The sequence below is a fragment of the Trachypithecus francoisi genome, unplaced genomic scaffold, assembly GCF_009764315.1.
Source record: "Trachypithecus francoisi isolate TF-2019V2 unplaced genomic scaffold, Tfra_2.0 Lachesis_group4, whole genome shotgun sequence".
NCBI classification, from domain to species: Eukaryota; Metazoa; Chordata; class Mammalia; order Primates; family Cercopithecidae; genus Trachypithecus; species Trachypithecus francoisi.
Genome location: NW_022681469.1, coordinates 52,178,657 through 52,205,084, shown reverse-complemented (window position 1 = coordinate 52,205,084; position 26,428 = coordinate 52,178,657). Strand labels below are relative to the sequence as shown.

At 37.3% G+C, this 26,428-nt stretch overlaps 1 protein-coding gene across 3 annotated transcripts in view; it reads right to left on the bottom strand.

Moving 5' to 3' along the window:
* Window positions 1-26,428, bottom strand: part of COG5 (component of oligomeric golgi complex 5) — a 378,471-nt gene that overhangs the window by 193,482 nt on the left and 158,561 nt on the right. The gene's annotated exons all lie outside the window — the stretch shown is intronic.

The following is a 26,428-nucleotide window of genomic DNA, read 5'->3' as shown; positions in this document are numbered from 1 at the left end:
GCCCAGGTGTTCCTTGCACAGAGTATAAAAATATATGATCCTTATTCCAAGAACAGGAAACCCAGTTTACTAAAGATGAAAATTGTGGTCTTGTAACAATAGTTTATCTACTGCAATCATCTAGTGAGCTCCTACTATGAACCAGGCATTATTTTAGGTGTTTTACGTATATGATGTCTACTTTTCCCCCCAAAAAATGTTCAACGTAGTTGCTATCATTTCCTAAAGACAGGGAAACTGAAGTATAGAGAAGTTAAGAGACAAGGAATAGACGGCAGAGTAAGGTTTCAAGTATGATTTTAAAGTTGATGCTTTTTCCAAATAACAATGCTTATTTGCAAATATTCATGCCAATTAAAGAAAGGCATATTTTTAGAAAAATTGGTAAAATAAAGCTTAAAAGGAGATAGAATGACCAATTAATATTTCCATTTCACTAAGAATATTAAAAAACAACTCACGGCCGGGCGCGGTGGCTCAAGCCTGTAATCCTAGCACTTTGGGAGGCCGAGACGGGCGGATCACGAGGTCAGGAGATCGAGACCATCCTGACTAACCCGGTGAAACCCCGTCTCTACTAAAAACTACAAAAAACTAGCCGGGCGAGGTGGCGGCGCCTGTAGTCCCAGCTACTCGGGAGGCTGAGGCAGGAGAATGGCGTGAACCCGGGAGGCGGAGCTTGCAGTGAGCTGAGATCCGGCCACAGCACTCCAGCCTGGGTGACAGTGCGAGACTCCGTCTCAAAAAAAAAAAAAAAAAAAAAAAAAAAAAAAAAACAACTCACTATCTACTATCATTAATTCATGAGGGAAAGAATATTTAAATACCAAAAAATTAGGAGAAAAATCCTCAGAATCAGAGCTATTTTTATATAGCATTAACACTGCTTTATGAAAAAATCACTACCGTGTCCTTTTTTTAATTGTAGAGGGGACTGATGAAACCTTGGCATGATTGCCACCAATCTGCAGGTCACTGTTTGGAAACCATTACCTATGTTATTTTTCTGTACAAATACACAGGTTAGCTCAAACCTGCTAAAAGGCGCCTGCATACCACATGTATTCCTCAACTTTAAATTCTCCATAAAAACTGTCCATGGAAAAAATTCTTCTTAGTATTCTAGGTCACTGTGTTCTCTGGGGAGCTTGATGGTTTTAAGCAAGCAGAGAACAGTTAATCAACTTCTTGCTTTGCACACCAGACTCCCCATACTCTGCTACAAATTACAACTTTATTACAGTTTAGGTCAATAACATCATAAGTTGTCCCTAATGAATTCCTCTTTCTCACTGCGTAAGAAATCTTGACAAATACTATGTGAGTACTTCAATTCACTGCTCATCTTGGAACTGCCTGCTTTCATGTACCTATTTTATCAGTGTTCCAGGATCAGCTCTAGGAATTCTACTCTGTTTCCTTACATCCCCTACCAAACTCCCTCTTTACAAAACTACTCCCATTCTTGGTACCCTGTGCCCCTGGGTGGTGCACATTCACTGCAGTACCCCGTCATGACCTGTAGAAAACAGTACACTCCAAGGAGTCACTTTCTCCCCGTAATCAATAACAGCTTATGAGTAAATATTGCTTCCAGCTATTAAAAAGGCCTTTACGCCTACTAATTTTATTTTGTCATCACAAGATAGGCATGATAAGTATTATAATGCTAATTTTATAGTTAAGGAAACTAAGCTACCCAAGGGGGTGGACTCACAGCTGCGGGTGGCAGGCCAGGCTCAGGTCTTGGGTCTTTCACTCCCATTCTGTACTCTGTCCAACAGGTTATCCTGTCAACCCTTGACTTTACAAGATCTCCAGTTGTACCCATTTTGCAGGTGAGATATATTCTCTGGCAATTGTAAGAGATCTCAAAATAGACCAAAACCATTTTTAAAATACTACACTAGAAAAAGATAAATTATACTGCAAAAGTTGTGCTATATTCTAGCCAATGTCTTCTCTTTGGATAATCAATATTCTAAGAATAACTTTTCTATGAATTGTCACTGTAAGTTTCAACAAATCAATCTTCTATGAAATTTCCCAATGTCATAGATTATAATATAAAATGTGATAAAAGACTATGTAACAGGGTAGAAAACATATTTATTATTATTATTATTATTATTATTATTATTTTGAGATGGAGTCTCGCTCTGTTGCCCAGGCTGGAGTGCAGTGGCACGATCTCGGCTAACTACAAGCTCCACCTCCTGGGTCCGTGCCATTCTCTTGACTCAGCCTCCTGAGTAGCAGACTACAGGTGCCCGCCACCATGCCCAGCTAATTTTTTTTGTATTTTTAGCAGAGATGGGGTTTCACTGTGTTAGCCAGGATGGTCTTGATCTCCTGACCTTGTGATCCACCTGCCTCGGCCTCCCACGGTACTGGGATTACAGGCGTGAGCCACCACGCCTGGCCAGAAAAGATATTTTTTAAGTGAAAAAGATACTTAAAAAGAAAAAGACAGACTTCCTCATCCTCAAACGCATTTCAGAATATGGCACAATCATTTTCTTTACAAAACCAAAATACTTCCCCTGCTTTAGAAATAAATATGATGTGATTTTTTTCTTTCTTTCTCAACATCTCTGTAGCATTACATGGGAGGAAAATAAAATTCCACAATAGTCAGAAAAGAAGCATAATTGTTTAAGATACCCAAGCTTGCCAAAACAGGAACACTGTAACCAAAGCAGCTGCTGGCACAGCTAATGGAACAGAGATATAGCAAGACTGCTATAAAGATTGTTTCACGAAATAGCAAGCAATATTTTAGTTTACAAAGCCGTGGGCTCATGTGAGATAACCTTTGTGAGCATAAATACAGCATTAAATCAAGTGTGACAGGATTTTTAAAGCTTTATATAATTAAATTAGTAATAAAAGTGACAGAATTTGATGAGAAATAAAATGAAAAAATGACATAAATATACAAGTCCAGGAGCCCACAGTAGATAATACCATTAACACTGAAACTCTGAAAGGAAATCCTTGTATCATGAAGACTAACAATCACATTTTTCTTTTTCCTCTAATAAAATACTCTTTAGAAGTTAAATTCTTTAAGTGTTTCGTCTATAAAAGAAGGGCAACAACTGAGGGAAGGAAAAGGACAAATACAGAATACAAATTTAGCTCATATTACTCTGCTGTTATAGTCATAAAATTCTGCAAAGTGACTCAGTTCACAAAACTTTGACTTATGATAAAGTCTTAGTTGAGTCCAACCGATTTTAACTGGAAAACCACAAGATTTAAAAATTTTACTTCCAAAATAATTTATTAGTAAGGATGTTTCAAAACTAAAATATTTCTTCAAGTTTATTAAGTGCACCATTTCACACTCAAAATAGAATGAAAAATAAGAAACCCCAGAATCACATTAAAAAGATGGGGAAAGGGTGGGGTGGAAAGAAAAGTGGGGAGAAAGAGAGGGAGAATGAAGATAGGGAGGGAGAAGTAAAGGTGGTGGGAAGTAGAAAGAAAGAAAGAAAGGATCAACATGTTCCCAACTCACTGTGTTTCCCCAACAACAGAGGTTATAGTCAGAAAGATGCCAACTCAAGTCAAGCAAAAATTCAAAGTAGCTATCTTTCACTGTATAGACAATCTTTACTGCTAAAAAGCTATACAGCTTTTTAAAATAGCATGTAAAGGATACAAGTCAAATCATCTTTACCATGAGACAGATCTTTTTTTTTTTTTTTTGAGAAGGAGTTTTGCTCTTGTTACCCAGGCTGGAGTGCAGTGGCAAGATCTCAGCTTACTGCAACCTCCGCCTCCTGGTTTCAAGCGATTCTCCTGCCTTAGCCTCCCAAGTAGCTGGGATTATAGGCATGTGCCACCACACCTGGCTAATTTTTGTATTTTTAATAGTATGGGTTTCTCCATGTTGGTCAGGCTGGTCTCGAACTCCCAACCTCAGGTGATCCACCCACCTTGGCCTCCCAAAGTGCTGGGATTACAGGCGTGAGCCACTGTGCACAGCCGAAGCAGATTATTCTTAAACCACTTCCCCTGGGTAGAATATGTATTTAATAAAATTAGGCTGATTTTCAGGTAAATTTAAGACAATAAAAAGAACAGTACCTTAATCATGCACAATCACTGAGAAATTATAAAAGCCTAATATTTATGAAGAACACTTAAATCCACAACACCATACATGTGACAACTATATAAGAGGACAAAATATTTAAGGCAGCTTATAATATCTGTATGCATATGCTCTATTATGTTACACACACATTAACACTTTTTCTGGATATAACACATGTCTAGAACACTAAAAACTTAATGGAGCTCCATGGGAGATTATAAGAATTAAAGGAAAAGAGAATCATATTAAATACCATAATTTAAAAGCAAGAATTATATTAGCTACCTTGGTTGTGATTCAGAGCTTAGCAGTAGCTTTGCTGATTCAGTAACATGCAACCCATTAATGCTTGATGTGTACTTCTCAGCTAACCTAATATAATTATTTCTGAACCTGTTAACAATCAACAGTCAACAGTACATAATGCAAATAAAATTAAGATACTAAAAAGGAAATTTAATAGTACAATATGATCTCATATACCAGAAACTTTATTCCAGCCTTTATTTTGAAGAGAGGCAGAAAAAGAAAGAGGATCTATACAGAAAGGCCGGAGGGGTGAGAGGTGGGGGTGGGGGGGGGATGATGAGAGAAAAAGGACAAAGAAGAGGTAGAAAGAATGAAGATGAACATGGATTAGAAGAGGAAAGTTCTACAGAAAGTGATACACCGAGTGCCTAAAAAAATGAGGAAGACAGTATAGAAATGATCAATATGGAGAAGAAGGGCTATTTTAATTTCTCAATTTTTAACAAAATATCTGAAGAAGACATTCTAACAAGTCACAGTTTGGCATTACAAGTTTTTAAATGATGTCAATACACAGAATAACATATTCAAAGTCATATTAGATAATAGTAATTAATATTAAAAGGAAACTATTGAAAATGTTTATTCAACAATAAAATGAATTTTATAGGAAAATGGAAGTAATCATGACAAATCAGTGTGGCAAGCCATAAAAACAAGGCTTATTTTTAAATATAATAAAATGTAAAGTCATTCTGTGCTTTACCAAAGATATTTACGGCAAGCATTATGTATTAGCTATTGCCCAAAACTCCTTTCTTCTTTCTTTTTTCTTGATAAAAACCTAATTTTCTCAGACAATGGCTGATAAGTAGCCTGAGCCAATGTTGACAATTCTGTTCCTCTTTGCCAGATACTTGATTTCACAATCTTCTTGACAGCTAGGCTGAGCAAATGACTCAAATCTGGCCAGTGAGACATAAGGACATGTTGGCTTAGGCAATTTGGGGAAGGATATCATAACACCACCTTTTGACTCACAACTGGCTCTGCCCCACCTCTGTACCTTGAACACAGACATAATGGCTAGCAGCATGACAGCTGTCTTGTGACCATGATGGGACAAGCAAAAGCACACTAAGGATGATGGAATGGAAAAATAAAGGCCTGAATCCTTGTTGAATAGTTGAAACAATGTTAGCACCACCTACACCCAGTCAAATTTGTTGGTTTAAGCCACTGTTAATCTAGCTTGCTGTTAATAGTTCATACAGCCTCATCCAGCACCAAACTGATTGAAAGACAATATATTTTAAAAAATGGGCCCATAATAATAATTTTTTAACGGATGAAACACAAAAGAATAAAATCACATCTCATCTGCTACCTTTGGTGGTGACTACTGTATCAACTCATTACTCTATAAAGTGGTAATGACAGTTAAATTTCTAAATATTTATATATAATTTTCAAAAGAAACTGCAATTCAGGGTAACCAAATATGCATAGTTGATGAGTTAAAGTTCTTTACAAAATAATCACAGCTAGTAAACACAAAGAATAACAAAAATAGTAAATCATCCTTTCATAATCCCTGACTAAAAAAGTAATTTAAGAAAAAGATTTAGGTAGAAATCATTAATAGATATTAAAACCATTAGGGAAAAGATTGACAGAAAATTAAAACACAAAGGTATCCATTAATGAAAGAAAAAAAAGTTTTCAACAAAAGGTGCTCAAAAAACTAAATTCCTCTATGGAAAAGATTAATTTTGCACTGTACATGAAAATTAAATAAAATGTAAAATTCTAAAACCTCTAAAAGAAAACATAAGAAAAAAACTTTGTAACCTTAGGGTAGGCAAAAATTTCTTTCATAATACACAAAAGAAAATATGGAAAAACTAGACTTTATCAAAACTAAAAAATTTTTGCTTTTCAAAAAGACAATATCAAGGGAAAAAAAGACAACATTATTCATAATAGACAAAAGCAGTCTACTAACTTATCAAGACACAAGCAAAATGTATATATCCATAGAACTGAATATTACTCATCAATGAGAAAGAATGGACTACTTATACATACAACCAGGAGTTCCCAATGCCCCTGGGCTGCTGACCGGTTTGAGTCCCTGGCCTGTTAGGAAGTGGGCCACACAGCAGGAGGTGAGCGGCAGGGGAGCAAGCATTATCACCTCATCTCTGCCTCCTGTCAGATCAGCAGCAGCATTCGATTCTCATAGGAGTGTGAACCCTATTGCTAACTGCACATGCTAGGGACATAGGTTGTGTGCTCCTTATGAGAATCTAATGCTGATGATCTGAGGCGGAACAGTTCATCCCAAAACCACCACCTCTGCTCCCACATGTGTGAAAAAATTGTCTTCCATGAAACCAGTCCCTGGTGTCAAAAAGGTTGGGGAACACTGCATATAACAAAACGGATCATTCTAAATAAAACACTGTGCTAAGTGAAGAAGCTAGATATACAAGATTACCTGTCATATGACTATATTTATATAAAATTTTTAGAAAAAAAAACTATGAAGACAGAAATTATAATCTATCAAGATTAGTAATTGCCTGGGTTTGGGGCTAGGAGGCGGAACTGACTACAAACAAGCATAAAGGAACTTTTGTATGATGGCAATATTCCAAAACTGGTTATGAGATGGTTGCGCATTTGTATAAATTTACTACAACTTGGCTGGGCGAGGTGGCTCACACCTGTAATCCCAGCACTTCGGGAGGCTGAGGCAGGCAGATCACCTGAGGTCAGGAATTCAAGACCAGCCTGGCCAACGTAGTAAAACCACATCTCTACTAAAAATATAAAAGTTAGCTAGTTGTGGTGGCATGTGCCTGCACCCCAGCTACTTGGAAGTCTGAGGCAGGAAAACTGCTTGATTCCAGGAGATGGAGATTGCAGTGAGCCAAGATCGTGCCACTGCACTCCAACCTGGGTGACAGAGCGAGACTCCGTCTGAAAAAATTAAAATAAATAAATAAGTATACTAAAACTCATCAAACTATATACAAAAAGTGCATGATAACAGAAAAAAAGGAAAGACATAGAAGAAAATATTTATGATATGGTTTGGCAGTGTCCCCACCCAAATCTCATCTTGAATTGTAATCCTCATAATCCCCATGTGTACAGGGAGGAACCTGGTGGGAGGTGACTGGATCATGGGGGTGGTTTTCCCACTTGCTGTTCTCAGGATAGTGAGTGAGTTCTCACAAGACTTGATGGTTTTATAATGGGCTCTTTCCCCCTTAGCTCCACACACACTCCTCTCTCTTGCCTGCCACCATGTAAGACATGCCTCATCCCCTTCTGCCATGATTATACATTTCCTGAGGCATTCCCAGTTCTGTGGAAATGTGAGTCAATTAAACCTCTTTTCTTTATAAATTACCCAGTCGTGGGTATGTCTTTATAGCAGTATGAAAGCCGACTAATACAATTTACAGTACAAAATTTGATAAAAGGCTTACATCCAGAATGTAATAAAAATTCTTTTTTTTTTTTTTTTTTTTTTTTTTTTGAGGCAGAGTCTCGCTCTGTCACCCGGACTGGAGTGCAGTGGCCGGATCTCAGCTCACTGCAAGCTCCGCCTCCCGGGTTTACGCCATTCTCCTGCCTCAGCCTCCCGAGTAGCTGGGACTACAGGCGCCCGCCACCTCGCCCGGCTAATTTTTTTATATTTTTAGTAGAGACGGGGTTTCACCGTGTTAGCCAGGATGGTCTCGATCTCCTGACTTCGTGATCCGCCCGTCTCGGCCTCCCAAAGTGCTGGGATTACAGGCTTGAGCCACCGCGCCCGGCCATAAAAATTCTTACAACTCAATAATGAGAAGACAACAAACTCTTTAAAAATTGAACAAAAGCCTTCACTATTAGACGGTTAAAAAGTTTGTCACATCAGTAGTTATTAAGAAAATGCACATGAGAAGTACAATGAGAACCTCCTACATACCCACTAAAATGGCTAAAATTAAAAAGACTGCCAACATCACATGTTGGCAACAATCTGGAGGAACCAGAGCCCTAAACAACTGATGTGGAAATATAAACTAATAGAACCACTTTGGAAAACTGGTATTCTCTTTAAAAGGTAAACATAATAGTTTTTGCAAAAATCTAACCTTTTTTTTTTGCCTCAAGTATTAACCTAATAGAAATGAAAATATACGCTGACACTAAGACTTATACTTGAGTGTTCATGCAGCTTTATTTACAATAGTCCTAAAGTAGAAATAACCTAAATGCTCATCAATAGGTGAATGGATAAAGACACTTCCATAAGTAATCACATAATAAAAAAGGAACGAATTATCAATGCACATAACATGCATGAATCTCAAAATGATTATGTTGAATGTATGACGCCAGATACGAGAAAGAGCACACTGTGTAACTCCAATTATATAAAACCATGGAAATGCAAATTAATCTATAAAGACAAAAAGTGGCTGCCTGTAATTTTTCCCAATTACAAAATAAAATTCTACTATTTACTACTATAATAACACTCCAGCACAAGATTAAGTAAAATCATATAGATTTATACAAGTACAAACACAGTTTAGAGAAATTTTTGAGAAACAGAAAGCAATTACATATAGACTAGAGTGACCACCAAATTTTAATCAAACAGCAGTGACAGAATTCTATATGAAATATAATAAAAATTTAGTCCGTTATTGAAAAATTATTCACATGGATAACTGAAATGAAATGCATTCAGTGAACTGGAAAACTATGAGAAGTAATAACACCAAAATACCCTAAGTCTAAAAGCAGTTAATTACATAGAAGTCCACACTGTAAGATGGCAATAAAATAACAAAGCAGCCAAAGTTATTGTGGATTGTTCATAACAAGAGAATTTGTCAAAGAATATGAAAATAACATGACTGCATAATATAGAAACTAGAATAAAAGTAATACTTTACATTTGGTGTAAAACAAAAGCATACAGAAATACCATATGGTAATTGATACATTGTAAAAGAAGAAAGGGTAGGCAGAGAGAAGAAGAGTAGGAGAAAAGTTGAAAGTATCTGCCAAGAAAATCAATTAATTAAAGCAGGAATCAGCATATTTTTTCTTTAAAGTGCAATATGTAAATAGTCTAGGCTCTGCACAGTACATATGTTGTTTTTTATTTTTTTCCAACCATTTAAAAATATAAAAATAATCTTAGCACTGGGGGAATATAAAAAACAGGCCACGGGTTGTAGTTTACCAACCCATGATTTTGAGTGTTATGTAAGAGTTCAAATTAATTTCCATTCAAATTTAAGGATAAAATAAAAAGGACATGTTACGCAACTAACATTAAGCTTTAGAGAAAAAAATTAAATGATTAGTTTTAAAATACCCTTTTAAATTATAAAACACTATGACGTACATATAACTATTATCAACAACAATATATAATGTTATCTTTAAAAAGAAATTGTCGAAGCGTAACTTTTAAATTTATTATTTATACATGTCATAAAGTTTATCTAATTGAATACCAATGTACTCCACATCAGGTCTCCATTAAATCTAATGAAAGCTACAGTGATGGGAACAAACAGATAAATAATTTGGGGAAACAACAGCAAATTATCATCTGAAGGTCATAAAGGAAATACGAGAGCTCTTACTACATTCATTCTTTCAAGTTGTTTACTGTGTGCCAAGGAACAAGTTTTGAACAAGAGGGGAAAAATTACTGAAACTCTAGTTAGTGGTAAAAACAATACAGGGACCAAATATACAAAGGAGTTTACACAGGCCCAAATGATGAGATCTGTTGTATAATCCATGAGACAAGTCAGAAAAACTCCTAACAGCTAAATATATAAAAGCTGTACCTTTTAAAGCTAGGCAAATGGCATTTGTTGGGTCATAAGGGAAGGAAAACATCCCAAAAGAATTGCTTGCTGCCTGTAGAACTACTATTATTAACTACAAAAGGAATCAGCGTGTTCAACTTTACGAGGACCTTCTTTTTGAAGCTTAAGATAATGCTTAACTTCCATAGAGCCTACTGAAGACAATGCATTTGAACTGGTATCCTTGTTATACCAGAAATAATTCAGAATTTTTAACTGCAAAAGTGAAAAGAGCTCATAATATCATAATTTCTTACTGTATACTATATAGATATTTTTCTACTGAACTTCAATTCTACATTTTCTTAAAGAAACTAGGTGTAGGTCTAGGTCTAGGTTCTCTAGAGCTAGCTCCTCTAAGGTTGTCATGGTACTTTTGGCTGACAGTTGATAAGCACCAGGACCCTAGGCTTGACCAAGAAGGTCTTCTGCCTTAGGGAAAAGGCAAGTTCATGAATACTTAGTTACTATCACTAGCAACAACTACCACAGGGTCGGGATTATAGACAGGTACTAAGCTCCAAAAGAAGTGAACACAGAAATCCTCTTTCCTGATGACCTCTAAAGATAAGTAAAAACATTATCTTGCTCCACCTTGAACCCCCAGAAAGTCTCATATTTGTTTACTGGGAAAGCTTCTAATTCACAAGGTAAAGTCATATTCCTAATTAAAATGTCATTATTTTACTGTGGGGGACTGGGACTGGTATCTATGGTGATGCAGGAACTGATCCAGATCACAATTTCTATCACCTATTTTTGAAAGCTAGTTAAAGCCTGAGGTAATGAAGTCTGTTGTAATCCTGAAAAAAATAAATAAATAAGGTCCTCTCCCTTTCTTTGTGTGACTTCTGTCAGTGAAAGACTCTGTGGTGAGTAGAAAAGAGAGAAATGGGAATCAGGAAGAGCTGCAGGTGGATGGTACATCCAGTCGCATGCTGTGACAGACTGCTTATAGAGTTGAAAAATGTTTTTTCTAACATGATCATATTCTATGCATCCCCAGAAGATGTGCCCTAAATCACCAGTCCTTCCAAATTTTTCCAATGGAAGTGATAGTGATATCACTATAAATCTTTCCCATACAGAAATAATAAGGCTTTTGTAAGGTCAGAAGTTTATTTATGTATTTTTTGTGTAGAAAGAAACAATAGCTCCTCCATATCTAAAGAGTCATTTAGTTTGTAAATCTGAAAATAGACATTTTGCAATATGATAGTATTTTATAATACTACAAAGCTATTTAAAACATACAAATAAATACAAAACACTTAGGCAATTAACTGGAAAAAACAGTAGTGATGAAAAAGGTTATCCGCATTTACTAAAACAATTTTGGTTTGGAAAGGAATGCTAAAAAAAGAAATTGCACTAACTTTCTTCAAACAAATAGTTGTTTCAGATAACAAAGGAATAGCTATTATATTAGTCTGTTCTGGCTGCTATAATAAAATACCATAGACTGGGCTTATAAACAAGAGAAATTTATTTCTTGCAGTTCTGGAGACTGGGAAGTCCAAGTTCAAGGTGTCAGCAGTTTGGGTATCTGATAAGGGCTCATCTTCCTAGTTCACACAAAGACCCCATTTTTTTTTTTAAATTATACTTTAAGTTCTGGGATACATGTGTAGAATGTGCAGGTTTGTTACATAGGTATACACGTGCCATGGTGGTTTGCTGCACCCATCAACCCATCATCTGCATTACGTATTTCTCCTAATGGTATCCCTCCCTTAGCCCTACAATCGCGACAGGCCCCGATGTGTGATGTTCCCTTCCCTGACAAGGACAAACTTTTTAATGTAATCTCACATGGCAAAAGGATAAGCAGCTCTCTCAGGCTCTGAGTAAAATGAGGGGTAGAAGGAGAGGGGAAGGTAGATAGAAAATGCAAAAAGTCTTTTATAAGGGCACTAATCCCATTCATGAGGGTCCCTCCTTCATGACCTGTTTACCTCCCAAAGGCCAACATCCAAATAACATAATCTTGGGGGTTAGGATTTCAACATAAGGAGAATTTGAGGAGGATGCATTCAGAACACAGCAGCCATAAAAATGAAGTGACAACTTATCTGCAAATTACAGTTAGGTGACTCTATTATTATTATTATTACTATTTTTATGATTTCAGTAAGGGCAGAATTCAATGAAGTAATAAAAATGTCATCAATTTCTTTAACATGATTCAATAGAAAGTAACAATTTATTTTTTAACAAAAGATCTCATTGAATTATCAGTCAATAACCAAAAATCTAAAAATCACTGAAGACGATGAAGATGGAGAATTTTTAGTGTTATTAAATACTACTAATTTCACAACTGGTAAAGACAGCACTAAAGACTCATGCTATATTAAGTTTTACAATGAACTGATATTGAAAATGATGGGCATCAACTACATACTCAGTAAGAGAGGATCATCAACACTTTTGAGGAATCAAATTAATATCAGAAATTATTAAATGTTACTGATAATATGATGTAATTTTTCAAAAGTTCCTTGTTTACTGTACATCTATTCAGGCTAAGAGCCTATAAACTAAGTGTGTAATCATTCATGAATGCAATAGTACTTCAAAGTTAAAATACTGTAATTCTATCTTTTAGTCCATATTTATAAGAAACATTGTACATTTAACTATTTTAATAATCTCTGATATATGCAAGAATATAATTTGAGGATAAAATACATATAAGCTGCAGCATCTGTTCTAACAGGGAGTGTGAAGCGTATTCCAGGCATAAAAAGAGTACCAAGGCCCTAAAGAAGAAAGGAAAATGGGATGTGAACAACTAATAGAAAGCTTATGAGACTGAAAAGCAGAGATACACACGGAGAGTAGCATAAAATGTGCATGTTTAAATGCTGATGAGGAAACAGTATAAGGGAAATGAGGGATGGAAATGTCAACAAGATAAGGTTCTAAGAAAAGAGAAAATAGGATCTAGAGCAGAGGTGGTATGAGAGGACTCTCAGTGAAGCAGGAATTAAGGACATCTGCTCACAGTAAAATGGGGGTATGGCAAGAGAAGATGGTTGATGGAAAGTAAAGAGAGTGTAAAAGAATAATTTCAGAAGATAAAAAAAAAAAGTTGGTCAGAAAACAAAAATTCTGAGGAACACTGAAGGACCAGTTTAGATTAGTCATCAAATGGAGACTTCCTAAAAATACAAATACAACACAAATTGCTTCACAAATTGTCAAATAATTTTCAATATAATTATTTAATAAAATTAGAATAAACTGCTTGGTCTTACTAAAGAAGTGGGGAAGCAGGAGCTCCAGATCATGATTCTATTACTTGCCAGCTATGTAATCTTCAGTTAATTTCCTAACCTTTCCATCTCTTTGTTTCCTTAACCATACAGAAAGTGGATAATCATATCTTCTTCACAGATCTGTTATTGCAATTGAGATAACAAATGTAAAGTGACTAACACAGAGCCTGACAAAGAACAGAGACTGAACAATGGTTCATTTCATTCTTAATTCCTAAACTGCCTGCTCACACAGCTGGATGACACCTCTGTCTTGTTGCTGTCTGAGAAGAAAACGCACTAGCTCCAAAATACAGGCTCTTTCTACTATGACAGCCTGCTTCCCAAGAAGCCTTATCTCAGTGACATGATTATTAAGAGTTTAATCCTCTCAGCTCTACAAAACCCGAAACCTAACTTTGTGAGAAACCCAGGTCTGAGGAAGACAGACACAAACAACTAAGCTCAGAAAGATGTTACAAACACAAATATCAATTTATACATAAGAAATACAGTAAATTTCATGTACTGAACCAGAATGTTAATATTGGCAGATAATACATTTTCTCCCTTAAGGAAAATTATACAGCAAGCTGCAATAGTCTGAATGTTTGTGTCTTTCCTCCTCAATTCATATGTTGAAATCCTAACTGCCAAGGTGATAGTGTTAGAAGGTGTGGCCTTTGGGAGGTGATTACGTCATGAAGGCAGGGCACCCATGAATGGGATTCGTGCCCTTATAAAAGACACTTGAGAGCGCCTTTGCTCCTTCTACCACATAAGGACACATCGAGAGGGCATCATTTGTGAATCAGAACGATGGCCCTCAGTAGATACCCAATCTGCCGGCACCTCCAGCCTCCAGAACTGTGAAAAATAAATTTCTGTTTTTTATAAGCCACCCAGTTTATGGTGTTTTGTGACAGCAGTCCAAATGGACTAACAGAGGAGCCAAATTATACTCAGAAGGTTACTTTATACATCTAAATAAGACAAATGAATTGGATAACATTAAAGGATAATGTCAATAAACTATGATAATATGATCCATACGGCCTTACAGGGAGAAAATACTCCCCCCTCCACTGAGCAGAATCTATCCTCCTCTGAACCATGCTGAGACATACAACAAAATTATAGTTCCCTGACTCCTATTTTTCTAAGATCTATGCAGATCATTCTACCTCTACCCATGCAGACACACATCACTTTTACACTTTTGTCTTTTTAATACGATTTATTAGAAATAGGCCACTGGTTAAATAACAACAGTCATCTACTTTGATAAATCTTTTGAATAAATTTATACAGTCTGAACCGATAACAAAACTATCAATACTTAAGGAAGACTTTCTAGAAGTTTGTCAGTCTCTTAATTTTTAATATGAATTTAAAAACCAAAGAAAAGTCAAACTTGACAACTGGTAAAAAAGTGCACAAGACAATAAAATATCTAATATATATTTACTTAGAAACTACTACGCTAAAAAATACTTTCTTACTTTAAATATAAGACAATTCAATTAAAAAACAAAAAGCCTGTAACAGTAACCATTCCGTTTTGACATGTTAAATTTATCCATCCCTACTGAAGATAATATTTTGGTTTTAAAAATGTTGGTACTGTTTCCTTTCTAGAATTACTTGTTTTGAATCCCATGACTCTAAAATATAGTAAAATTTTAAGAACTGCATAAAGATATATACAAATGTGTATATCAAAAACATTTCATAGATACAAAATTTTAAGTAGTAGATATACATAAGGTTTCCCATTAGATTAATACAAAAGGTTTGTGACATTGCACTCCCTGAAATATAAATTGCCATCTTTCTCACAACTAAACAAACTATGCTAATATCAATTTTCTGTAGAAATATTCATCTTTATTCAAGGTTGACTTGGAATTCCTTCAATATTTCTTTGAGAAGTAATTATCAAAGAATTTGATAATTTGAGCAATCATCCTTCAAAAGAAACATTAGGGCCGGGCACACGATGGCTCACGCCTGTAATCCCAGCACTTTGGGAGGCAGAGGCGGGTGGATCATCTGAGGTCAGGAGTTTGAGACCAGTCTGGCCAACATGGTGAAACCCTGTCTCTACTAAAAATACAAAAATTAGCTGGGTGTGGTGGCACGTGCCTGTAATCCCAGCTACTCGGGGGGCTGAGGCGGGAGAATCACCTGAACCCGTGAGTCGGAGGTTGCAGTGAGCCGAGATCGCACCGCTGTACTCCAACCCGGGCAACAAGTGCAAAACTCCGTCTCAAAAAAAAGAAAAAGAAAAAGAAAACGAAACACTAAGACCATCATCCAGTGTTTTATCCAATTATTTAATACTTATTAAATACTTATTGAGCAATTCAAAGAATGGGAAAACAGAGTTAAAAGATACAGTACTAGGTCTTAATGAACGTCAATCCAGTCAGTACATCAAAACATATATATAACACAGTGTGATACATAAAATGCTCAAATATAATAAATAACATTATTAAGCATCTTCTTCTTTTTTTTTTCAAAGGTGCTATTATAACCCTAAATAGAGATTCTAAAACCACCCACAAGAATCAGGAAAGGATATTTGGGGAAGTTAAGGAGGACAAAGTTGGGTAAAGAATGAATACAAAACAAATAGCCACATAAATTCAACCAGTAACTGTGTTCAAAGAATATTTAACATTAAATGCAGACCACAGAGGCTGAACAAACCTGTTATATTCAGGGAAACAAGGGACAGCCATAAGTGTCACTTGGGGATGTACCAAGATGGCAAGAAGCAAATGGGGTTACAGTTTGAGATTTACAAAGAGCAAAGTGGTTGAAGAATTTTAAGTACTAAATGGACATGACTAGATATATCTAACATTAAGATCACTGTGGAAGCAGTATGAATATTAAATGGAAATCAGACACTAATAGAAGACTAATATAGTAATCAGGATGAGAAAGCTAAGGGTATGAAACAAGAATACAGAAACAATCAGATTAGAACAGGAGTCAACAAACTATGCTCATGGGACAAATCTGGTTCATTGCTTGTTTTTGCTAATAAAGTATTAATGGAACACAACCAAGCTCATTTATTTACATATTGTCTCTGGCTGTTTTCCTGCTACAACAGCAGAGTTCAGTAGTTACAAATGAAACTAAATGGCCCACAAAATCTAAACTAATTTACTATCCGTCTCTTCGCGAAAAGTTTGCTGGTCCTTAGATGAGCTGATTTCCAAGTTTCCCAGTTGAATAGTGGTGCTCCACAGCAGCTAACAAACACCGGAGAAGATATATTTGACAATTCTCTTTTTTAATATTCTGAGTTACAGAGTCATTAGGAGGGTCTCATGGAATAATGTGGATGATACTAAGAATGAGCTTGCTCGATATACATTCCGGCTTCCTTTTAGTATGTGTTTGCTGTAAAAGGGTCCAGATATGACTAATATTCCATTAACTATAAGAACTTGTTTGACATTTAGATGGCAGAGGCTGTACTTTTCCTACTTCTATTGTTTTCCCTGCCAAGCTTGGTCACAGAGGTGTTTGGATTTCTCCTACCGGCTCTAATGGGGCCTGGTGTATAGTCCCTAGCATTATGAGTGCCAAAAGGCAGAACAGAGGACATCCATTTTGCTGATCTAGATCCTGTCAGAGGAAATATGGCTCTGAAGCTATCAAATGCAATGAAGGTTATATAAAAAACCAGTAGGCAGTTTCCTGACATGGAGGAAGCAATACCTGCCCAACTTGTCCAATTCTGCACACTTCAGTAGTTCTGAGAAGTTCAGATCTTCCTCTTGAGCCCTCCCAACCATATCCTATAATAAATCCCTATCTACTAAAACTTGCTAAAGTAAGTTCTGTTTTCTATAAGCTAATTTTAACCAATACAACCATTCTGCAGGCAGGGCAGGCAACTATAAAGATTTGGTGTTTACAAAAGAGATCTTGGATGCAGAGTGAGATTTTAAAGATATCAGCAAATGGGAATGTACGAGATCATCAAGGAAAAGCATTTAGAATAAAAAGTGGTCACAAAGATAGACAGAATACAAAGATTAAGGAAGTAAGCAGAAATTATTACAACTATGAAGAAACCAAAAGGCAATGTCAAGAGAAGGAAAACAAAAAAAAAAGAAAACAGGAGAGATTGAGATAAGGAAACTAAGAGAAGAAAGGCTGTCAAGAAGTTGAAATGGCTACCAAAGTCAAAATTTGAAAAAGAAAAAAAAAGTCCTTTGGGAAACTGGGAGGTCACCCCAGTAGTCTACTGGGGTATAGACTTCAATAAATCTACTGAAAGTAGATTAGAAGCCACAATAGTGTAGACTGGGGACTATATGAGAAGTCAAGAAAAGGAGACAGTAAGAGCAGCTTATTCTTCCAAACAGTTTGACTATGAAGTAAACAGACTAGGAAATAGTTACATAATAAGATATAACTAAGTAAACAGTTAAACTTGAAGAATCCTTTTTCCTTTTAAGTGGGAGGAATTTTAGTATCTTTGTTTACTGCTAATAAAAAGGAAAAGGTTGAAGATTCAGATAAGCCAAAGAGCAAAGTAAAGAAGCAGGGCAGAAAGGATGGTGTGGAATTAGCCTTAAATAGGAAGGTTACAGATCTGATGGAGTTGTATTCTTAAGAATGAACTTGGCATGAAGTCAAAAACATGCATGCCTTGTGATCTTGATTTTCTTTGTAAGGAGTGTGACAAGATCATCTCATGACAATGAGACAGAACACACTGGAGGTTTACAGTGAATTAAAAAAATCTGAAACAACCATCTGTGAAATGGAAGAGGGAACTGGACATAATAAAAAAGTAATTGAGGCCAGGCACGGGGGGCGGGGGGGGGGGGGTTCCAAGATGGCCGAATAGGAACAGCTCCAGGCTACAGCTCCCAGTGTGAGCGCCACAGAAGATGTGTGATTTCTGCATTTCCAACTGAGGTACTGGGTTCATCTCACTGGGGCATGTCGGAAAGTGGGTGCAGGACAGTGGGTGCAGTCCACCAAGTGAGAGGCGAAGCAGGGCGAGGCATCACCTCACCCGGGAAGTGCAAGGGGTAAGGGAATTCCCTTTCCTAGCCAAGGGAAATCCTGACACACAGCACCTGGAAAATCGGGTCACTCCCACATTAATACTGCACTTTGCCAAAGGTCTTAGCAAACAGCACACCAGGAGATTATATCCTGAGACTGGCTCAGAGGGTCCCACACCCACGGGGCCTCCCTCATTGCTAGCACAGCAGTCTGAGATCTAACTGCAAGGCGGCAGTGAGGCTGGTGGAGGGGCACCCGCCATTGCTGAGGCTTGAGTAGGTAAACAAAGCAGCCAGGAAGCTCAAACTGGGTGGAGCCCACCACAGCTCAAGGAGGCCTGCCTGCCACTGTAGACTCCACCTCTAGGGACGGGGCATAGCTAAACAAAAAGCAGCAGAAACCTCTGCAGATGTAAATGTCCCTGTCTGACAGCTTTGAAGAGACTAGTGGTTCTCCCAGCATGCAGTTTGAGATCTGAGAACAGACAGACTGCCTCCTCAAGTGGGTTCCTGACCCCCGAGTGGCCTAAGCGGGAGGCACCCCCAAGTAGGAGCAGACTGACACCTCACACAGCTGGGAATGCCCCTGAGACCAAGCTTCCAGAGGAATGATCAGGCAGCAACATTTGCTGTTCTGCAATATTCACTATTCTGCAGACTCTGCTGCTGATACCCAGGCAAACAGGGTCTAGAGTGGACCTTGAGCAAACTCCAACAAACCTGCAGTTGAGGGTCCTGTTAGAAGGAAACTTAACAAACAGAAAGGACATCCACACCAAAACCCCATCTGTACGTCACCATCGTCAAAGACCAAAGGTAGATAAAACCACAAAGATGGGGAAAAAACAGAGCAGAAAAGCTGAAAATTCTAAAAATCAGAGTGCCTCTCCCCCTCCAAAGGAACGCAGTTCCTCGCCAGCAATGGAACAAAGCTGGACGGAGAATGACTTTGATGAATTGTGAGAAGAAGGCATCAGATGATCAAACTTCTCCAAGCTAAAGGAGGAAGTTTGAACCCATCGCAAAGACGATAAAAACCTTGAAAAAAGATTAGATGTATGGCTAACTAGAATAACCAATGTAGAGAAGTCCTTAAATGACCTGATAGTGCTGAAAACCATGGCACAAGAACTACGTGACAAATGCACAAGCTTCAGTAACTGATTTGATCAACTGGAAGAAAGGGTATCAGTGATTGAAGATCAAATGAATGAAATGAAGTGAGAAGAGAAGTTTAGAGAAAAAAGAAATGAACAAAGCCTCCAAGAAATTTGGGATTATGTGAAAAGACCAAATCTACGTCTGATTGGTGTACCTGAAAGTGACAGGGAGAATGGAATGAAGTTGGAAAACACTCTTCAGGATATTATCCAGGAGAACTTCCCCAACCTAGCAAGGCAGGCCAACATTCAAATTCAGGAAATACAGACAACACCACAAAGATACTCCTCGAGAAGAGCAACTCCAAGACGTATAATTGTCAGATTCGCCAAAGTTGAAATGAAGGAAAAAATGTTAGGGGGAGCCAGAGAGAAAGGTCGGGTTACCCACAAACGGAGGCCCATCAGACTAGCAGCAGATCTCTCGGCAGAAACTCTACAAGCCAGAAGACAGTGGGGACCATTATTCAACATCCTTAAAGAAAAGAATTTTCAACTCAGAATTTCATATCAAGTCAAACTAAGTTTCATAAGTGAAGAAGAAATAAAATCCTTTACAAACAAGCAAATGCTGAGAGATTTTGTCACCACCAGACCTGCCCTACAAGAACTCCAAAAGGAAGCACTAAACATGGAAAGGAACAACTGGTACCAGCCACTTGCAAAAACAGGCCAAAATGTAAAGACCATTGATAGTAGGAAGAAACTGCACCAACTAACGAGCAAAATAACCAGCTAACATCATAATGACAGGATCAAATTTACACATAACAATATTAACCTTAAATGTAAATGGGCTAAATGCTCCAGTTAAAAGACACAGACTGGCAAATTGGATAAAGAGTCAAGACCCATCAGTGTACTGTATTCAGGAGATCCATCTCATGTGCAGAGACACACATAGGCTCAAAATAAAGGGATGGAGGAAGATCTACCAAGCAAATGAAAAACAAAAAAAGGAAGGGGTTGCAATCCTAGTCCCTGATAAAACAGACTTTAAACCAACAAAGATCAAAAGAGACAAAGAAGGCCATTACATAATGGTAAAAGGACCAATTCAACAAGAAGAGCTAACTATCCTAAATATATATGCACCCAACACAGGAGCACCCAGATTCATAAAGCAAGTCCTTAGAGACTTACAAACAGACTTAGACTCCTACACAATAATAATGGGAGACTTTAACACCCCACTGTCAACATCAGACAGATCAACAAGACAGAAAGTTAACAAGGATATCCAGGAATTAAACTCAGCTCTGCACCAAGCAGACCTAATAGACATCTACAGAACACTCCACCCCAAATCAACAGAATATATATTCTTCTCAGCACCACATCGCACTTATTCCAAAATTGACCACATAGTTGGAAGTAGAGCACTCCTCAGCAAGTGTAAAAGAACAGAAATTATAACAAACTGTCTCTCTGACCACAGTGCAATCAAACTAGAACTCAGGATTAAGAAACTCTATCAAAACTGCTCAACTACATGGAAACTGAACAACCTGCTTCCGAATGACTACTGGGTACATAACGAAATGAAGGCAGAAATAAAGGTGTTCTTTGAAACCAACGAGCACAAAGATACAACATACTAGAATCTCTGGGACACATTTAAAGCAGTGTGTAGAGGGAAATTTATAGCACTAAATGCCCACAAGAGAAAGCAGGAAAGATCTAAAATTGACACCCTAACATCACAATTAAAAGAATTAGAGAAGCAACAGGAAACATATTCAAAAGCTAGCAGAAGGAAAGAAATAACTAAGATCAGAGCAGAACTGAAGGATATAGAGACACAAAAAACCCTTCGAGAAAATCAATGAATCCAAGAGCTGATTTTTTGAAAAGATCAACAAAATTAAAAGTCTGCTAGCAAAACTAATAAAGAATAAAAGAGAGAAGAATCAAATAGATGCAATAAAAAACGATAAAGGGGTTATCATCACCGATCCCACAGAAATACAAACTACCATCAGAGAATACTATAAACAATTCTACTCAAATAAACTAGAAAACCTAGAAGAAATGGATAAATTCCTGGACATATACACTCTCCTAGGACTAAATTAGGAAGAAGTTGAGTCCCTGAACAGACCAATAACAGGCTCTGAAATTGAGGCAATAATTAATAGTCTACCAACCAAAAACAGTCCAGGACCAGGGATTCACAGCTAAATCCCACCAGAGGTACAAGGAGGAGCTAGTACCATTCCTTCTGAAACTATTCCAATCAACAGAAAAAGAGGGAATCCTCCCTAACTCACTTTATGAGGCCAGCTTCATCCTGATACCAAAGCCTGGAAGAGATACAACAAAAAAAGAGAATTTTAGACCAATATCTCTGATGAACATCGATGCAAAAATCCTCAATAAAATACTGGCAAACTGAATCCAGCGGCACATAAAAAAGCTTATTCACCATGATCAAGTGGGCTTCATCCCTCAGATGCAACACTGGTTCAACATACGCAAATCAATAAACGTAATCCAGCATATAAACAGAACCAAAGACAAAAACCACATGATCATCTCAATAGATGCAGAAAAGGCCTCTGACAAAATTCAACAGCCCTTCATGCTAAAAACTCTCAATAAATTCAGTATTGATGAAACCTATCTCAAAATAATAAGAGCTATTTATGACAAACCCACAGCCAATATCATACTGAATGGGCAAAAACTGGCAGCATTCCCTTTGAAAACTGGCACAAGACACGGATGCCCTCTCTCACCACTCCTATTCAACATAGTGTTGGAAGTTCTGGCGAGGGCAATCAGGCAGGAGAAAGAAATAAAGGGTATTCAATTAGGAAGAGAGGAAGTCAAATTGTCCCTGTTTGCAGATGACATGATTGGATATTTAGAAAACCCTGTCATCTCAGCCCAAAATCTCCTTAAGCTGATAAGCAACTTCAGCAAAGTCTCAGGATACAAAATTAATGTGCAAAAATCACAAGCATTCTTATACACCAGTAACAGACAAACAGAGGGCCAAATCATGAGTGAACTCGCCATTCACAATTGCTTCAAAGAGAATAAAATACCTAGGAATCCAACTTACAAGGGATGTAAAGGACCTCTTCAAGGAGAACTACAAACCACTGCTCAATGAAATAAAAGAGGACACAAACAAATGGAAGAATATACCATGTTCATGGATAGGAAGAATCAGTATCATGAAAATGGCCATACTGCCCAAGGTAATTTATAGATTCAATGCCATCCCCATTAAGCTACCAATGACTTTCTTCACAGAATTGGAAAAAACTACTTTAAAGTTCATATGGAACCAAAAAAGAGCCCACATTGCCAAGACAATCCTAAGTCAAAAGAACAAAGCTGGAGGCATCACACTACTTGACTTCAAACTATACTACAAGGTTACAGTAACCAAAACAGCATGGTACTGGTACCAAAACAGAGATATAGACCAATGGAACAGAACAGAGGCCTCAGAAATAACACCACACATCTACAACCATCTGATCTTTGACAACCCTGACAAAAACAAGAAATGGGGAAAGGATTCCCTATTTAATAAATGGTACTGGGAAAACTGGCTAGCCATTATGTAGAAAGCTGAAACTGAATCCCTTCCTTACACCTTATATGAAAATTAATTCAAGATGGATTAGAGACTTAAATGTTAGACCTAAAACCATAAAAGCCCTAGAAGAAAACCTAGGCAATACCATTCAGGACATAGACATGGGCAAGGACTTCATGTCTAAAACATCAAAAGCAATGGCCATAAAAGTCAAAATTGACAAATGGGATCTAATTAAACTAAAGAGCTTCTGCACAGCAAAAGAAACTACCACCAGAGTGAACAGGCAACCTACAGAATGAGAGAAAATTTTTGCAATCTACTCATCTGACAAAGGGCTATATCCAGAATCTACAAAGAACTCAAACAAATTTACAAGAAAAACACAAACAACCCCATCAAAAAGTGGGCAAAGGATATGAACAGACACTTCTCAAAAGAAGACATCTATGCAGCCAACAGACACATGAAAAAATGCTCATCATCACTCGCCATCAGAGAAATGCAAGTCAAAACCATAATGAGATACCATACCATCTCACACCAGTTAGAATGGTGATCATTAAAAAGTCAGGAAACAACAGGTGCTGGAGAGGATGTGGAGAAACAAGAACACTTTTACACTGTTGGTGGGACTATAAACTAGTTCAACCATTGTGGAAGACAGTGTGGTGATTCCTCAAGGATTTAGAACTAGAAATACCATTTGATGCAGCCATCCCATCACTAGATATATAACCAAAGGATTATAAGTCATGCTGCTATAAAGACACATGCACACGTATGTTTATTACGGCACTATTGACGATAGCAAAGACTTGGAACCAACCCAAATGTCCATTAATGACAGACTGGATTAAGAAAATGTGGCACATATACACCATGGAATACTATGCAGTCATAAAAAAGGATGAGTTCATGTCCTTTGTAGGGACATGGATGCAGCTGGAAACCATCATTCTCAGCAAACTATTGCAAGAAGAGAAAACCAAACACCACATGTTCTCACTTATAGGTGGGAATTGAACAATGAGAACACTTGGACACAGGAAGGGGAACATCACACACTGGGGCCTGTTGTGGGGTAGGGGGAGCGGGAAGGGATAGCATTAGGAGATATACCTAATGTAAATGACCAGTTAATGGGTGCAGCACACCAACATGGCACAAGTATACATATGTAACAAACCTGCACGTTGTCCACATGTATCCTAGAACTTAAAGGATAATAAAAAATTAAAACAATAAAGATGTAATAACCTACAAAAAAAAAGTAATTGAAACCCAGCTGCATCTCAGAATCATAAATTTTGGTTACATCAATCTTACAGTTGTCTGTTTTGTTTTGTTTTGTTTTTGTTTTTTAAGGGCAATGACAAGCCTAGGCATAGAAGTAAAATAGGAATAAATGTTGCATGGTCCACAGATGGCATTTTGCTGTGCAGGAGTAGTAGAAAGGCAAGGGTGAGAGAATTTGAGGGTATCATCAAGAGCAATGGTTCTTGGTACCAGATGTACTGAATCAGAAATTCTGGGTATTGGGCTCAGCTGTCTGTGTTTAACCAGTCCTCCCATCAATTCTGATGCATGGTGAAGTTTGAGAATCGTTAGTTAGGTGAATAGTTGAAGAGACACATCTTTGATCAATTTAATATAAAAAAATAAGTAGAGTCAGAGAAGGGGACAGATATGAGGTTGACAGAGTAGAAAACCATCGAGTAGTAAAGGCATTTATGCTATAGATGACTTAACGGACTGATGGTTTTGTTTTGTTTTGTTTTTGAGATGGAGTTTTGCTCTTGTTGCACAGGCTGGAGGGCAATGGCAAGATCTCGGCTCCCCACAACCTCTGGCTCCCAGATTTAAGCAATTTTCCTGCCTCAGCCTCCCGAGTAGCTGGGATTACAGGAGTGCACCACAACCCCTGGCTAATTTTGTATTTTTAGTAGAGATGGGGTTTCTCCATGTTGGTTAGGCTGGTCTCGAACTCCCAACCTTAGGTGATCTGCCTGCCTCGGCCTCCCAAAGTGCTGGGATTACAGATGTGAGCCACTGTGCCCGGCCAAGAGATTGATGTTTTAGGTTAATAAAAGAATTATGAGTTATAACGGGAACAAGGGAGTGGGAGGGCAGAAAAAATAGGAATCTATAGTCAAAGGAAGAGACACTGGAGACTTAGACCAAATGCTAATGACAATATTCAACGTTAATAAGGAGGGAAAGATACTGAAATAGGATGGAAGGGAAGGGCACTAGACTCAAGTTTGGGCTAGTAGATGTCAAACTACTGTGAGCCCAATGTATGAGAATAACCGTCTCCATAGGTATTGGTAACATCCACGATGATGGGATTTAGAATGGAGAGAAAACAGTACTGCTGAAGTCCTAGAGATGGCAGACACAAAAGGATTAGGAGATAAAAGCAACCGTATGAGGAAGATGACAGTATGTTATAGAAAATAAGTCCCCTGTATAAAATCCCAAAAAAAGGCATAATTCATATAGGATGGAGGGCTACAAAGTCAAACCCAGAGGCCACTTCTTTAGGAAGGCAACTGCCCTTTCTTCTTTTGAAATTCAGGGCAAAATGTTTGATTAATAGAGTTATCTTTTCCTTCTCTTTTGAGGATCTAAAACAAGATATCTTCTATTTAATGGAGAGAAATACTCTATTTTTTTTTAAACAGTATAAGAGTTCCATCCTTATACGGAGACCTAGAGTTAAAACATAATTGACCAAACAACTAAAAGTAATCTCTAATGTTAGAAGTTAGAATAATAATTATCTTTGGGGAAGACAGAAGAGAGCAAAAATTGTGAGAGAGGGCAAAGAAACTCTAGGAGTACTGGTAATGTCCCATTTCTGACCTGGGTTTTGATTTCACGGCTATGTTCACACTGTGGTATTCATTCTATATGAAAGTTTATGATTTGTCCACTTTTCATTTTGCATATGATATTCAATTTTAAAAGAATAACTACCTGATTCAGTTATATTTTAAAAATTACAACTATTTAGGAATCAGAAGTCAAGTACCTTCCTGATTTAGAGGCTACTTAAAGAACAGCACATTAATAACATTATTTCTGCCCAATATAAATGCACAAAATGAAATTCCTGGTTTAGAAGATATGAAAAAACTCTAAGTATTAATAATTATT